A 15,452-nucleotide genomic window follows, 5' to 3' on the forward strand; every position below is an offset into this window, starting at 1 on the left:
AATTTTCCTATTCATTAAATATCTCTCAATATCCCCTTTCATCTATCTACAAAACAATTCAAGATTCATCACAATAGCCATGCCCAGCTGATTCTCTTTTCAGGTATACAGTGACCACCATAGATTCTAACAGTTTATTCTTTTTGGTTTTCTGGAACGGACATTCACCACGTACAGTACCTAAAAGCGGCTAGTTCTGTACCGTGAAAGGTAGCCCATAGGCTTAAAAGAAAATGGAATAATCCAAATACAGTTTCATGAAATTATTATTTTCTCCAACAGTTTCACCTATATACTGACGTGATGTGAAATTTGAGGGGTGGAGGTGGAAAGAGAATAAGAGTGGCCGCCATTTTGTTTTGGAATTTTGGGGGAAACAAAATGGCTGCCATCGTTTTGAAAAATGGCTTCCTCTTTTGCTGCTCCCTGAGGGCCACAACCATACTGCTAGACGGTTGGCTATCTACAGAAAAAGCGCACACTTTGACTAAATCGGTGGATTGTTCCTCCAGCCACTTGCTTTCTTTGAGTGGTGCAATATTAAGTATTCCTCCAGAGAAAAAGCTGTGGTTGAAGCAGTCTCGTCTTTAAAAAAAGAGTGTTCCATACCATCTTATTTTTAATCCTGAAGTACTAGGGAAACTTTTTTTACTTTATTTTTACATTTAGATGTTTAAAAATAAAATGGAACGAGAATGTCTTTCAGAAAAAGAAACAAGGAAGCAAAATCCACCTCAGAGATGTGTCGTTTAAAAAGCAAAAGTTTAAAGTTGCCCCCAGACCAGAGTGGGGTTGGGGGGGGGCGAGGCTCGGAGATTAGGCATTTGTTATCAGAAATAATATTAATATTACAGAGGCCTAGTTGGGCTCAACCAGAAGTCTGGCATTTGTGGAACAATCTCTCCTCAGGCATCCTCGCATTTGACTTTCAGCTGTCTTCTTGAAGACTTTTTCGTGCCTATGCAGTTGTTTACAATTTTCTTGAGTCATTTGAGTGATTGTTTTGTACTACTTTTAAGAGGGAGGGGGTATACTTTTATATTGCTGCACCACAATCCTGATTTTGTATGAGAAGGCAGTGTGTGTGCTCAGAGTTCAGCAAAATAATCTGAAATAAGCAAGGATCAGAGAGGTTAAGTTGAAATTTATTTTGAGAAACAATGTTGGGGGTGAGGCCATTTCACATTCGTCCTCAATTTACTGAGTCTGTTTCACACATATTTTTTTTTTTTGTCAAATCACTGTTTCGCCCCATCCCTAGGCATGTCATGAGAAAGAAAATGCATGGATGCAGCTATAAATATTTGGAAACAGCAAGTGTGACCGAGAGTGAAGCAGCTGGGAGAAACTGGAGTCAGGGAATATTCTTGGGAGACAGTCCTTGTGTGGGCATAGAATGTGAAGTAAGTACTATAAATTAGTTTTGTAGAAGTCAAAAAACTGAGGTGCATCAGTGAATGTTCAGGGTGAATGATCATTTTTCGCCATTGCATGTTGGACAAGTCGAGACATTCGAAAACATTTATATAGGATTGTCAACATCCACCAGATTTGGGACCTTCACTGCAACATGTGCCAGGTAATGTCACAAACTTGGTGAATGTTAACATTCACAGGTAACTTTCCAGAGGTCAGTGGGAAATGTCACAAAACTTTGTGTCATGAGGCGGATATATTTTACACTGGCTTGATATGGAGGATGTCCTTTCTTAGTAAATGATGAAAATGACTGCGATAAGTTTGATATTTCCTGAAGGCATTCAGTTGGCAATGACATTTGTGGTAACTGTCATAATTTTCTGACTCTCTTAGGATTTATTCCTAGACATCAGTACTCACCTGCGCTGCAACATGAACTACTTACACACACCCTCACTAATAAGTACAAAAATGTGTGTGTCTCACCTGACACACATTTCCTATAGATGGTCAGACTATTACTATGTGTTTTTGCAATGGGAACAGACAATCAGCTCAGCCAAATATTTGGCATCTGGGCTCTTTGTTCAGTGTGCTTCCATTATTATTATTATTATTATTATTATTATTATTATTATTATTAGCCTGGGCAAGTTGATGGAGATGGGGTTGTGCTCACAAATTTTCCTCAATGCCCCTGTTGCATCTGCTCTCCATCTACATTGATTCCCACAAGGCTTTGCATGGTGCAATGCACAACAGGGCTGCACCCATGCAACTTCCTGGGTGTTTTGCTGCACTTCAACACCACCATGGCTTTTGCAACATTGCATGGGCCCAACATACCTTACTGCCAATCCTGTTTTCTTTTGCAAAGAAGAACACATGCCCAGGCAAAGAGGTACACTCATTCCCCCAAGTGTCCCATGTTGGAGGGGATGGTAGGACATCCCTATTTTCATCGGAGAAATGTTGGAGGGCATGGAGTTATGTGATCCCTGAGCCAAGGGGGTTTTATTATGTTTTTATATATGTTGGAAGTTGCCCAGAGTGGATGCAGCAACCCAATAAGATGACCAGGTGGTAATAATAATAATAATAATAATAATAATAATAATGGAATAGGGGACTGACTTCTGCAACGCTAGTACGGCTTCGGATTGGCTGCAGGAATGCATCATTGTTACATAACTTCTCCCACTTATTTCAGTTAATTTTTAAAAATGAAATTTTGGAGCCATCTTATTATCAAATGTATCTCTGGGCCATGAGGACCAGAAACTTAGCTTTGGAAATTAAAAGTGCATTTTCAAAAGCATGTTTATAAGAGTTTCTAGGTCACTAAAAAGAACAAAAACTAGTGCATGTTGCATAGCTCTGGGGGTTTTTTGGTGGGGGGGAAAGACAAAAACAATCACTCCGTACATTATTCATTTGTTTAACAATATTTACATGCAACCTGCCACATAAAACACATCCAGGCACTGCTCAACAATTAAATATTATCATCTGCAATATAGTAAAAACCAAATATAACAAGAGCAGCAGACAAAAGCTTGTGATGGCGAGTATCACGAGCCATCAGCCATTCCTAAACACTGTGCCCAGAGTCACGAAAGGAACCTGGATCATGGCTCAGTTGATAGAGCATAAGTTGGTAGAGCATCTTAATTTCAGGATTGATGTTGGGCAAAAGACTTCCACATTGGAGGGGGTTGGACTAGATGACCCTTGTGGTCATTTTCACCTCTACAGTTCAATGGTTCAATTAGATATCCTAACTATACATTGGAAATAAAGCCTATTCTTGTGTAGGTGGGGAGTCAAAGGACAGAAATAGTCGCATCATAACGTGGGGACCTTGGGCCCTCCACAAGATGGGCTACAACTCCCATCATCCCTTCCTCATTGCCCTTGCTGGCCAGAGCTGATGTGCAGCCAACATAGGGCAGACCAGGCCACAGTCTTCTGCTAAAAATGGGAGGGAGGAAGAGAAAAGAAGGTCATTGCTTAATAATAATATAAAAAATCCCCCTGTCTCTTTGACTTGGTGATAGCAAACCAGGAAGTCTGGGAGGAGGAGGAGGAGGAGGTGGCGAAATGCAAGATAAGTTTCATTTAGCCGGATGGGTGAGCAGAAGAAAGGAGGGCAGAGAGAGGAGACAGAGAGAGGGACCGATGAAGAATAGCAGCGGGGGAAGAGTGACTCTCTGCATATGTGCTCTTTCAGCGCGCTGAAAAATGTCTCTAGCAGAGGAGGCGATCGCGGCGTGAAGGGCAGGCGGCTCGCCGGATTCTCCTTCCCTGCTGTAGTTTTGCTTAACTCTATACTCATTGTAGCAAAGAGCTAGCGGTGGGACAAGCCGTAAAGATGAGTTATCGGCCCGCGACAGGCAGAAATATAACATCATGGAAATGCTAATGACTCCGCGCTGCCTTTCTTTATGGCGAGTGTAATACAGACTTCAATCATAAAAACAATCTTCCAACATTTTAATGGGCTCCATCATGCGCACGCTTGTCCGTATATTTGAAAGATAAATCAAGGCCCCCAGTTGGAATGAATTTCCCGTCAAACTCTGCTACTCGTTGGAAATTGATTGGCTTTAAGTCTGGATAGTTTTCACAGGCAGGTCTGGCTGCAGGAGGTGGGGGGCTGGCGGGGTGAGGGGCAAAGAGAGCATTCGTGCCCAGCCGGGCTTCCAGGAGCTTCTGTTTGCTGCCCAAGGGAGAGTTTCAGGCAGGGCTGAGGAACCTCAGGTCCAGAGCGGAGGATAGGAAGGGGTGTGGGGAAGACCTGTGTAGAAAGTAGCCTTCTGAACAAAGGTTAAATGTCCCATTGTTGCTCCACCCACTTTTGCCTCCAGCTCCGCCCACCACTGGCCCCTGGAAGGTGGCCCAGAAGGGAATATGGCTCTCAAGCTCAATCTGCTACCTCTCCTTCCTGCTCCCCATTATAAACTTCTGCTTGGGCAATGCACCCAGCCAGAAACTCAGAGGGAAGTCATTCAGGTCTCTGCCATCTCTCTCAATGCAGAATAAAGGAAGCCCAGGGCCCCATCCTGCCACAATCCACGCTGTCCATGTATCTCTGTGAGATCCTGACCCTGATGAACAACCCTTTCTTACTTCTTCGCCCATGAGCCTGTTGGATATTAACAGCCATAAACTATTCCACAGTCGTCAAGTCAATGCTCACACAAGTCAATATTCCAAGCTCACCAACTCAATAATCATGTCGCTGGGCTTCGGTTATCTGTCATCACACAGAATGAGCTAAAACACATCCACACTGGAAGCGTGTTCTGCAATTGGACCTTCGATCAGGTTTGCAGTGTGAATGTCACAACAATATTGCCCATAATGGTCATTGGTGTTACAAGTGGTTTCCCCGCCCCCATCCTTTCCCACATGAGCAACAATGTGTGTGTTTTCACAGGTGAGGTTTAGATCAGCTTTGAGTCTCTCACATGCTGTGAGTGTACAGCCCTGATTGTTGCTAATGCAGAACCTAACGCAGAGTACAGAGTTGTGTAGTATCAATGGGCATCCTGGCCAATGTGGTTTTATTATTTGCATTTTAATCCCACCCTTCCTCCAGGGATCTCATGATGCCAACACCCTCCTGCTGCTGCACTACCGTCAACCAAGCCATGGTTTGGCATAGCATGTTGTCCAAAGAGAGCACTTTCAAATATAGGATGGTCCTTTGGTAGCCCTTCAGACAGAGGACTGTAAAGCATGACATGTGTCCTCAGCTGGCTCCAGGAGCCCATTCCATTTCGGAAAATGATTGATGTCCCTAGACATTATCCTCATTATCATCAGGGCCAACCCATCCAAGAGGCAAGGTGAGTCTACCACCTCAGGTTGCATATCTATGGGGCAGTAGATCCAATGTAGATCGTTATTACCCCCTTGTTCTGATATACAGTAGATCTTTACTCAGCCCTTCTTCCCTAGTGGGGGGAGAGGGATGTCATTGTGTGGTTCACCTCAGATGCCAAAATGTATTGGGCTGGCCCTGATTATCATTATCAGCATTTGCACCTCACTCCTCAGCTAAAAAGGCTTGCAGAGAAGTTTACATAGAGTCAATTAAAAAGAATACAATCCCTGCCCTCAGGCTTACAATTTAAAAAGACATGGCACAAAAGGGGAAAGGGACATGGAGGGAAGAGGAAACAGTAATAGAAAAGGCTAGATAATGGACGATTTGTATGAAATGTTCTCATGTCTTGCAGCAAGGCGGAACTATTCATATAGAGTGTGTTTTGTGTGTGCATGCACACACCTGCAATCAGACTATGCAACCCACAATGGCCTTTGGCAACAGAGGAGCTATCAGGGCAGGATTGGGGGGGGGCAAAAATACAGGACCCTGTTCAATGGAATGAACAGAAGGGCCTCCAAAGAGAGAGAGTACACATATCAGCATCTAAAGAGGGGAGGGGCATAAGACCATTAAGTCCAATTCATAAAATTACCAAACTGCAGCACTGCATTGTTATTGTTGTTGTTGTTTAGTCGTCTTCGTCGTGTTTGACTCTCTGTGACCCCTTGAACCAGAGCATGCCTTGGAAACTCTCACTTTCTTCTCAAAGCTTTTCCTTTTTTATGTCCATGGAGTTTTCTTGGCAAAATACTGGAGTTGTTTGTCAGTTCCTTCTCCAGGTGGATCACATTTAGTCAGCACTGCATAGCAAACGTTAAATGCACCTTCCTTAACCCATCTAAAGTCTGCGTCATGGAGCACCCTTTGAAACCAACCCATTTCAATTTAATTGTAAAACAAACCTGGATTGCCAATTTGGGTTTTACGAAACTCACCAAGCTCCGAGTTCATTAGGATGTGACGCGCCGGTGGGAACCAGCGTTCAGCCTACACAAGCGCTCTTCATTTGTATTCAATTGGATCTGAAGATTTATTCTTGGAAAGAAATCTCTTGAATTTCATTTGTGCATCGGGGAAGCATGATTCATTCCGGCATTGGTCTCATCCCATTTTATCCGCTATAATATTAATAATAATACAGTTATAATTACCGGGATTACGGCATCAGTTCATGACAGTCAATTGGCCCTGCATATAAATATTGTCACTGGGGATGAAGTTAAAAACTGGAGCCAGTTGGCGTGGCTGGGAAAGAAAACCTGCGTCAAGGCTGACAGCCACAGACAGCTGACTCAAGCCATATATTTTCAGCTAGTAGCTACCTGAACCATTGCTTGTTTCTTGGAAACATGGGCCTCCAAGAATCTGTTCTTTGCTCACTTCCTGATCCAGGCGCACTCTGGTGCCACAAAACCCCCAGCCCAACCTGCTTCTTTCTCTCTATATCTACCCAAGCTCCCTTCCAGAACTGATCTCATCTTACCTCCCCAATCTGTGGTTTTGTCTTGGCCCAATCATCCCGCTGGGAAAAGCCCAACCTTGAAAAGATCCAGGTCCTCCATATCTCTCCCTTGAAAGTCCTGAACCTTCATGAGGAGGCTGGGAGAGCAAGACCTCTCACAAACATGCATAGCCATTTGCCCCTTTCTGAATGGGGGCATGAACCTACCGTCACGTACTGGGCCAGCCCACCCATGAGACAAGGTGAAGTGACTGTCTCTGGCAGCAGGATCCACAGGGGAGCAGATCCAGCCTCGAATGAATGCATTGCCTGCTACAGCTGTGGCACACTCCTTAGATGTCGAATTTGCTGCATTCTCAACAGCCCTCCCCCCAGTACAGCCTCTACAGAGACCTCTTCTCAAATAGAGGGCACTGGTGGTCTCCTCCCACCCTTGTACCTAATGTAGATCTCCACTCACTACTTCTTCCTTGGAGGAGGAGGTGGTACATTTTGTGGCTTGCCTCAGGTGTCAAAATATATTGGGCCAGCCTGATCACCTCGGGATCAAGGCCCATGAAGCTGGTCTGCCTCTTCCACAGGGCTGAAATAGCAAGTCTGAGTCTTGTACCTGCAGCAGCTCTACTGCTAGGTACTCCTGGCTTGAATACGTAGCCATGCCCACATGCTGATATCATAAAGGTAACTAGGAGGGCATGGCCACACCCACAAGCTGATGTCATAAATGCAGTTGGGGAGGTATCACCCCCTTCATATGCTGATGTCATAAAGGCAGCTGAGGCAGTATGGCCACACCCACATGCTGATGGCATAAAGGCAGCTTTACAAATAATAAGTATTTGTTGTTTGTGTGTTTTTGTTTTTCATGTGCAAGAAAGCAGTGGCGAAGGACTGTTGTCCATCTCAGCTTCAGTAGGGAAGGACTCTGGCAGTCCAGGGTTTGGCTCCCAGCCATTTCTCCTGACGATGTTTCTGGGTGAGTGGAGCTGGCCAGATTCCAGTGGATTTTTATTGGTCTATAAATGCCAACTCTGCTCTTCGATGAAGGGCTGAATGGGGAGGCAGTGAACTGAGCCGTACTGAGCTGCTCTCCCTCAACGGACACTCTAATCCGCCAGCTGTGTGGGAGCCTTGCTGAACTCTTGCATCCCGTTTCCCCATGAGTAGAACGGCAGCGCTTTGCTCTTACTAGCTCAAGTCCCTCCTGCTGATGGGTCCCTTCTTCCCTTCCTCCCCAAAATAATAAAAATGTGGGAAGGAGCATTTCAGGATCAGTTTTCATGGGAAGAAGAAGGACATCAGACTTAACGATGAGGACTGGGCACACTCTGCGCTTTCAATAATTTAACAAACTTACACAGTTATGTGCCAAGGTGGCCAAATGACCTTTATATAGTACACAAATTAATGTAGTTTACATGGCTTTGCATAATTTCTTCCACTTCTGCAAAACATGGTGGGTTGATCTGACAGCATCACCTTTCCCAATCTGGAAAGAGCTGTGTCAGTAGGAAGCGGTAGGAGTTTCTCCAATTTTTACGCTGGTACTGATGGGAGCGGGAGCTGCAGCTGCCCCTGTTAGCAAGCCAGGGGAACAGGCCTGAAGATGACAATGGTGCTGCTCTAAGGGAACATAAGACGTTTACAGCCATCTGGGATGGATATGTTGTATATATTGTTATGAGCAAGGGGAAGCACCAGAGCATTATATCGGGGGAAACTGCTTGCAAAAATGTGTAGACAAAACGGCATGCAAAAAGGTGTTTATGTTGAGAAATTTGCGCTAAAATGCTGATGGAGTTTCATGAGGATTTTAAAAACAAATAAGTAAATTGCAAGTTGCTGCAGAAATGCAATGAAATGAATGTAAGATTGGATAAAAAAAGAAACTGAGAGAACTGAAATGGACTGATCCATTCATCCCTACTGCAGAGTCCCTAGGATGGCTGCTTAACATGTTGCCAAGAAAAAGGAAATGCATCCTCCCACCAATAAGACACATTTGCATATGCATGGGTGCAAATTTAGACATAAATGTAAAGAGAAATACAACACATCCAACCAGAGCAGGGGTGTTTGGGAGCTGTGATTCAAAGCATCGTGAAGACACCAGTTTGGGAAAGGATGCCCACAAGCAATAGAAACTGCTGAATGATCTATTCTGGGAGTGGGGAACTTTCTACAGCCCAATAGCTGCAAGGTAACCTTCTAGCGGTGGGCAGGGGGTGGGGGACTCATGTCAGTGGTGGGTGGGGCCAGAGGTGAGAAGTAGGTGGAGCAATAAAATGTGGCTTTGACCTTTGCACAGTAGGCTACATTCCAGCCATGCGATAGCCAGAGGTTTCTATGCACAATCTTCATCCAGGCAAGGAAGAGGCATGATCCCAGTTCTAGGACACCTTGAAGCCAGCGTCAGAGCAAACTGATCAGGTGCCTGGGTTGGCACGTGTGCCCTGCACCCAAGGACGGGACCAGCCGCCCGCAGGGTGGGGCGAGCTGGGAACAGGATGCTCCGCAGGGCCTCTGAGGAGTCTGCCTCCTCCCACTCAGCCATCCTATATCTGAGGGGGAGGCGGCTGGCGGACCGTTTGGGGCAGCGCAGAGCCTGCAGGCGTCCAAGCCACTGCGTCACTGCCAGGAGAGATGTGTGGCTCGGGCGCACTGCAGGCCCCGCGGTGAGTGCCGCCCGGCATTTTGTCACCCCCCTCAGTGGTGACACCCGCACCCACCTCACCCCCCTTCCTCTGTTGCTGCTTGGAGCCAGGCAAGAGGAAGGCACCGAATGGGACCAGTGAAGGGGACTCATCAGCTGGGATAGCTCAGTCTGTAGAGCATGAGGCTTAATCTCAGGGTTGTGGGTTCAAGCCCCACACTGGGCAAAATGTGGATTTCGGCATTGCAGGGGGGTGGACTAGATGGCCCTTGTGGCCCCTTCCAACTGCAATTCTATGAAAAGCCTAGAAAGTCAGACTAGGCTCCCAGGCCTGAGTTGCCCTAGACTTGATCTATTCTATGCAAAAGGCAGAGAATAAAAAGGCTTTGGGTGTGCATGGGTGTGTGGAACAGAAGTAAGGAGCAGCAGACAAATACACCAGCCCATACACCAGAGTCTGCGAGAAACTCATGTCTATTTATTCATTTCCTTATTTTATTGTACATCTATTTATTTACAGCATTTATCTCCTGCCTTTCCCACTGAAATTGCTCAAGGCCGCATACAAAGGAGGTAAAATAACCATAAAAAGCATAAAACCATTAAACCCACAAAAGACAAAGAAATAAAACGTACTGAGAAAGCAGCAGCAAGCAGAATGGATTTTGGGGCTGGGTGTTTCCCCCACCACCCCCAAGGTTTTGATAAACAGAAATGTTTTCACTAGTCACCAGAAGACAAATGGTGTCATAAATCTGGCAGGGTTTCATCCAAGGGGGTCTGAAAAAGGTTCTGCCTTATGTACTACCATCTCCCCAAATGCAGGACCCCACCAAATAATCAGAAGGGCCAAGAAGCAGGCTTTTCTGCTCTGACGTCATATTGCAGCCTGGACAGTCGAGAGCAAAGCAGTTATATGCTAAGGGAGATTTACAGTGCATGTCTATACATGCCTACTCAGAAGTAATTCCCACTGAATTCCATGGCTTGAAACCCAGGAATGAAATCTGGGCCCAAAATAACATACTGAAATATTTGCAGAATAGGGTCTCCTAGTGGGTCCTGAATTAAATGAGGTGCATAGAGTAGAGGTCTGAGGAAGAGCCTTTTGTGTGGTGGCACCACATCTGTGGAGCTGATACACAGAAGTGTTTCTCTCCCCAGCTTTATATTCTTATGAATATAAAGTCATGTCTTCTTCTTTAGGCTTTTAGAGGCTGATGCTTTGAGTCATTTTTATGATGCTATTAATTACTTAATTTATGATAATATTTAATGTTCTTGCTTATTGTGTTCTATATTAGCCTCTTTTTGTAATCTGTGCAAGGCAGAATAGCACTCTCTCAGTAAATGAATAAATACACTTTCAGCAGACTCCCAGGGTTAAAATCTTCTGAATCTTCACACTTCAAGCAGTTAGCGAAGGGTCACGTTAATGGCATGTCACCAAAAGGGGAGCCAGCATGTAGAAAATTAGCAGGCTAGCAAAACAACGACTTTGTTGGATTACATCCAGGAGGGCTTTCTGTGTATGTGTTGCCATGTGCCTTGCTAAACTTATAAATCAGCCCTAAGTAAGATAAGTTTAGTTCTAAGTTCCATGGGCAATGGTTTTTAAATTAACCATGGGTCTTTCAAATGACATTTTCATGGTTGTTCATTTCGTATGTCAGCAGGAAGTGCTGTAGTTCATATTAGTGCCTTGGGGCTCTCTCGAACTCCTCTAGTTGCTCTTGTACCAGGGTCTTATAGGTGGACTTCATTCCAAATGTGTGATGAAGCAATAAAGTACTGTTGTGTTTGCAAAGACTGCCTCTGCCAGTCCCAGTGAGGTCCAACCATCCCAGTTCTTAACCAGAGTAGACCAGTCACTAGAACAGTGGTCAATAACCTGTGGACTTCCAGATGCTGTATTACATCCCTCATCAGACCTAGCCAGCATAATCCAATTGTGAGGGATGATGGGAGTTGTAGTTTAGCGATATCAAGAAGCCCCATACACTAGAACAGTGTTTCCCAACCTTGGGCCTCCAGCTGTTTTTGAACTACAATTCCCATCATCCCTGACCACTGGTCTTGCTAGCTAGGGATGATGGGAGTTGTAGTCCAAAAACAGCTGGAGGCCCAAGGTTGGGAAACACTGCACTAGAACACGGGTGTCAAACACAAGGACCGCGGGCCAGATCCAACCCGCCAGACCTCGTCATGTGGCCCGTGTAGCCGCTGCTGGCCGCCAGCCTTCACCTTTTATTCTCGCGCTTTTTTTTTTTTGACACAAGAAAGCCGCCTCTTCAGCGCATGCGCGGCAGCCTACAAGCCAGAGAACGTCTGCCCTCTAGCGGCGCCGGCCATTCTACACAGGAAACCTCCACTTTACATGCATTCAGGAAACCTCCACTTGTTTTTATATTGAGCGCATGCCATCCTGTGATGTGACAGATCCAACGGCTGCCTGAACCCTTCTCTCCTGTACTGTAAGTACATATGATGTATGTGGGGGGGAGGGGGAGGGGGTCTGCTTATTAGGGGGGGGGGGTCTGCTTATTATTCTGCTTAAATAAAGAGTGGACACATAGTCCTACAGATACAACCGGCCCTTTGAGGGTGACCAAACTGCTGATGCGGCCCCCGATGAATTTGAGTTTGACACCCCTGCACTAGAATTATATACAATGTCAACCAAGATATTCCCGACTTCTGCTTATGTGTTTTTCTAGCGAAACGGTTTGTGAAGCTTGCCAAGTATGGGGCACAACATCAGGTCCTCCTGAAATTTCTGGCCCTTTATCCCTACTTGCTCCTGATGGGAAGCAAAGCATGTGTCTCCTCCACAGTGCTTTTAGTATGGCCAGGGCTGCTCTGGAAAAACCCAGTGGATTTGCTCTGCAAGCGAAAAGTCCCAGCTTTGATCCCTGGGGTCTCCAAAGTTGGGGAAGACTTGAGAGGGGCTTCCAGTCATTGTAGACCAGTCTTCCCCAAACTGATGCCCTCCAGATGTTCCTGGGCTCCTGACTCCCATCGTCCCTTATCATTGACCATGCTGGCTGAGGTTGATGGGAGCTGTAACTCTGAGCAATTTTGCTTGAGGACTGAATTCACCTGAACAAAAGTGGTACACGGAAGACCTTGTTGATCTTTTCACCCCCTCCCATTGCGAGAATCTCCTGATCTGATGTTTTGAGAAAGGAGGGGGCTGAAACTGCTCTTCTACTCTTCCGCTCCTGACTCTGTGTGTGGAGAGAGTCTTATCTATGTAGTGACTAGATGGCTGAGTGGGAGCTGTAACGCTCATGAAAGCCAGTAGTTCTTTAGTTTGTAGTAGCTACTAGAAATAAAAGAAGTTATGCTTCACAGCTAGCTCCCGCGTTATTTATACTCTGCTGAGTCTGGTTGTGCTGGTCCAGGGGGGAGGTTACCATGGGGCGAGGTCCAGGACCTGAGTCGAGGGTCGGCAGACAGTCCTCCACGGGCAAAGTGGGGTCCACAGCGAGGAGCCGGGCAAGGACAGGAACTCTGGGGGAACCGGACTGGGTGCTGGCCGAAACAGCTCTTCAACAACGTTGCTCCCGCAACCTGGGACCGGGCTGACTGGCCTTCATCTTCTCTGAGGCCAGGGGCAGTCCCGGCCTCCAGGAGACCTGCCTCTCCTGGCCTTAAGCCTCTGCAGTTCAGGAGAGGCTGAAGGGCTACTGGACCCAGGGGGAGACTCACCTGTAGGCACTGAGTCCTCAACCACCTCCGGAGCCAGAGTGGATTCACCTGGTGCCTGCTCCTGAGGATCTGGCACAGGTGCAGGTGCTTCAGAATCAAGGCCCTGTCCCAGTTCAGCTGGCCCTGGAGGCGGGAACTCCTGTGCAGGCTGGGATTCCTCCGGTTCAGCCTCTGAATCGGATTCCCAGGCTATCACACTGGTGCTCACAATGCACAGCTGTGGGTCCAGTGCACTGGGACCTGCTTTCCAGGACTGGAAGATCTCTGAAAGTGCTCCAGTCGCCTAGCCCAGTCAGGACAGAACCAGTTATTGAGCCCAGACGCTACACATCGGTTGAAAGGCATAGTGACAGACCTACCCATCACTTCCAATCTGGCAGGCAAAAAGAAAGGACCCAGAGATTATGTTTTCTTCTAATTTCATTCTGGAAGGTGGACCTGACCTTTCAGGTTGAGATCTCAAATGCTCCCTAATGCACACCTCAGAAGCTGCAGTGATATCATAGCTGGTGAGTGTTATTGCAGAGAGTCCAGGTTCCCAGGTTGAAGAGGACAGTCATCAGCGTCAGTATAGTAGGTCAGTGTAGGAGAGCAAAGGTCAGATCTTCCTTCAGAGAAGCAAGATGATCTTTAGGCACCTTCCAGAGGGGATCCATCTATTGAGGCTTGCTGCCCCTGGAGGCAGCCATAGGAATAAGCCCCAAACCAGGGCTGTGATGCATTACAATCTCCAAACAACTCTCAGCTGCTGCCGTTCAGATGCAAATACCACTTATTGTTATGGTAATTTGGCTGTGATTTAAAGGAAACACTCCCCAGCTGGGCAGCGACCACGCAACCACACCTGCAGCTTTAATATTTTTGTAATTGAGGATGATGAGGGGCCGGTTGCTGGTTCCGCTGATTAAAAAAAAATAGTGGAGGTAAATTATGAGCCTGGTAGAAAAACCTTATTAATCACAGAACTGTCGGTGAATTAGGGGGATGGTAAATCTCCCCTGGCACGAGCCATGTCCGCTGCGGCCTATTAGAAAATAAATCTGGGCAGCTCCAGCCCTCAGCCACATCTTTTCCTTGAGTCAATTAATCTAGTAATTGGATTTGAAAGGACATCAAGCGATTATCGGAGACAGATAGCAAGAGGTAGCCGGTTGGTGGGAGGCAGGAGTTCCTCCCAGGCTCTTGCAGTCACATACTAGATGTTAAAATACACCAGGGAAACCTGTGGCCCCCTAGATGAAAGGGCCGGAGACCTGTGGTCCTCCACGTTTCGTTGGGACTCCAATTCCCATCAGCCCCAGCCAGCATGGTCAGTGGTCAGGGGTGATGGGAGCACATCTACAGGGCCACAGGTTCCCCATCCCTCCTCTAAATGACTCCAGGAATCAGCATCCCTGATACTTGAAGGAAGGGTGTGCCTAAATGGATAGCTCAGTTGGTTAGACTCAGAGCATGGTGCTGATAACACCAGGATTGCAGGTTCAATCCCCATATGGGACAGCTGCATATGCCTGCACTGCATTGCAGTAAGTTGGACTAGATCAAGGTCCCTTCCAGCTCTTTGATGGGGTAGCTCATGTCACCCTAAACAACCTACACCCACTTTTTCTTTTAAGAGACAGAACACCTTGATGAAGAATTGGCTATAACAGCAGTGCATCTGTTTCTCACATGACATATGGGAGTGCTTTTGGAAAACGTTGCATCAGGACTGTCCGCTGGTGTGTAAATCTGATGGAATACAAGGTGCTACAGAGTTCTGCTTCAACAGACAGACATGGCAGATATTTCAGGGGGAAATCACAAACAGGACTTGGAAAAAACAAGACATACATGAACGACTAACTCCAGTGTAACATTTTCATCTATGTACACCTCTGTGGGAATAATTATAGAAGTTCTTCCTTGTGGGCAAAGAAAGGCAGCATTTTGTTACTTGTACGCAATGCTTAATGTGCACTAAGGATGTAATTCTGAGCGCACTTATATTGTGTTGTGTGAAACTGCAGCTATGATTCAGCTTCCAGCTGACTTTGGAACTGCAATGCCTAAAGGGTTCTTGTATGAAATTCAAACAACTTCAGAAGTAAAATCCATTAAAATCAATGCAACTTCCTGGAAGCAAGCACCTGTGGGAACCGGGGGCCCTCAATATTTTGTAGTGACTGTGCACGCGCCGTGTGATGTGGTCATACCACTTGCAGAAGTCGCACAGTGTGTGCATGACACATCGGCATGGCAAGCAGCATGTACAAGTGATGTTGGCATGGCGCTGGCCCCCTCAACTGCAGGGGCAAGCCAGCACACTTGCT

At 46.4% G+C, this 15,452-nt stretch overlaps 3 long non-coding RNA genes across 4 annotated transcripts; 1 reads left to right on the forward strand and 2 right to left on the reverse strand.

Moving 5' to 3' along the window:
- Positions 1–586: 586 nt before the first annotated feature.
- Positions 587–953, reverse strand: LOC307210832. Its single transcript, XR_013836164.1, has 2 exons — positions 874–953; positions 587–733 (listed from the first exon to the last, which is right to left on the reverse strand). It is a non-coding gene; the product is annotated as an uncharacterized lncRNA (long non-coding RNA).
- A 5,377-nt stretch (positions 954–6,330) lies between these two features.
- Positions 6,331–7,314, reverse strand: LOC307210808. The gene is made up of 2 exons (XR_013836139.1): positions 7,237–7,314; positions 6,331–6,432 (listed from the first exon to the last, which is right to left on the reverse strand). It is a non-coding gene; the product is annotated as an uncharacterized lncRNA (long non-coding RNA).
- Positions 7,315–7,617: 303 nt separating this feature from the next.
- LOC307210804 lies at positions 7,618–14,584 on the forward strand. Of its 2 annotated transcripts, XR_013836132.1 has the most exons (4): positions 7,618–7,752; positions 9,950–10,002; positions 13,521–14,492; positions 14,523–14,584. It is a non-coding gene; the product is annotated as an uncharacterized lncRNA (long non-coding RNA). The 2 variants fall into 2 exon arrangements; XR_013836133.1 differs by having other exon boundaries at positions 13,521–14,578.
- Positions 14,585–15,452: the final 868 nt, after the last annotated feature.

Source organism: Podarcis cretensis (assembly GCF_951804945.1).
Source record: "Podarcis cretensis genome assembly, chromosome: 2".
In the NCBI taxonomy this organism is placed as follows: domain Eukaryota; kingdom Metazoa; phylum Chordata; class Lepidosauria; order Squamata; family Lacertidae; genus Podarcis; species Podarcis cretensis.